This window comes from Microtus ochrogaster, chromosome 8 (genome assembly GCF_000317375.1).
Source record: "Microtus ochrogaster isolate Prairie Vole_2 chromosome 8, MicOch1.0, whole genome shotgun sequence".
Taxonomy (NCBI): Eukaryota; Metazoa; Chordata; class Mammalia; order Rodentia; family Cricetidae; genus Microtus; species Microtus ochrogaster.
In genome coordinates, this window is record NC_022015.1 from 34,257,157 (window position 1) to 34,257,889 (window position 733).

The 733-nt window shown below is 64.3% G+C and overlaps 1 protein-coding gene across 1 annotated transcript in view; it reads right to left on the bottom strand.

The window, feature by feature from the left end:
- Nucleotides 1–384, bottom strand: part of Chid1 (chitinase domain containing 1) — a 40,020-nt gene extending 39,636 nt beyond the window's left edge. The window contains exon 1 of the mRNA XM_005351532.2: nucleotides 278–384. The gene's annotated coding sequence lies outside the window, so the exon portion shown is untranslated. The remainder of the gene's footprint in view (nucleotides 1–277) is intronic.
- Nucleotides 385–733: the final 349 nt, after the last annotated feature.

The window sequence follows — 733 nt, forward strand, 5'->3', positions numbered from 1 at the left end:
CCTCACACCGCTCATTCTCACACTAGCTCACACTCACATCTGTTTATCCTCCTCACACTGACACATCGTTCTCACCCTCACACCGCTCATTCTCAAACACTCCCTCACCCTCACACTCGCAGCTCGCTCAGACGCTCTCATCCACGCGCTCTCCTTCCCGCTCACACTCTGCCCGTTCTGTCAGGAGAGAGCCTCGCTGCCCGGCGTTCCCGCATCGTGACGCGGAAGCAGAGGCAGTCCACGAAGGAGCAGGCGTCGCCGCCGCTGCCTGGCTCACCTTCATGTCAGAAGACCGGCCAGACCCATCAAGCACGGCCGGAAGACGATGCATCGGGCCGGAAGTCCCGCCCACAGGCCACCGCGCGCTATCGCTGCGCCACGCCAGCTTCCTATATGCCGTGCGCACGGCACGCTGGGATCAGGTGGGGCCGAAATGGCTGGAGGGCGGGGTTATAGGTGGAGCCTCGTAGAAGCCGGCTGGCGGAGAAGGGCGGAGAACGGCGGAGAACCGCTGAGAACGGCGGAGGGTGGGCCGGGATCGGCAGTTGGGTGGGGACAGTGCCGCGAGCGCGGACTGGGTACTGCGTGACCGTGGGTCTGTTTCCGCTTGTGCAGCCACTCTCCTACTTGCTCAGTGCCTGGCCTGCAGTAGAATCGTGCAGTCAGATCCCGAGATCCTCGCGGAGCTCCTGCTGCTGTTGCTGAGCGTCGCCGGCTGCGGGGTTGCTGGCTG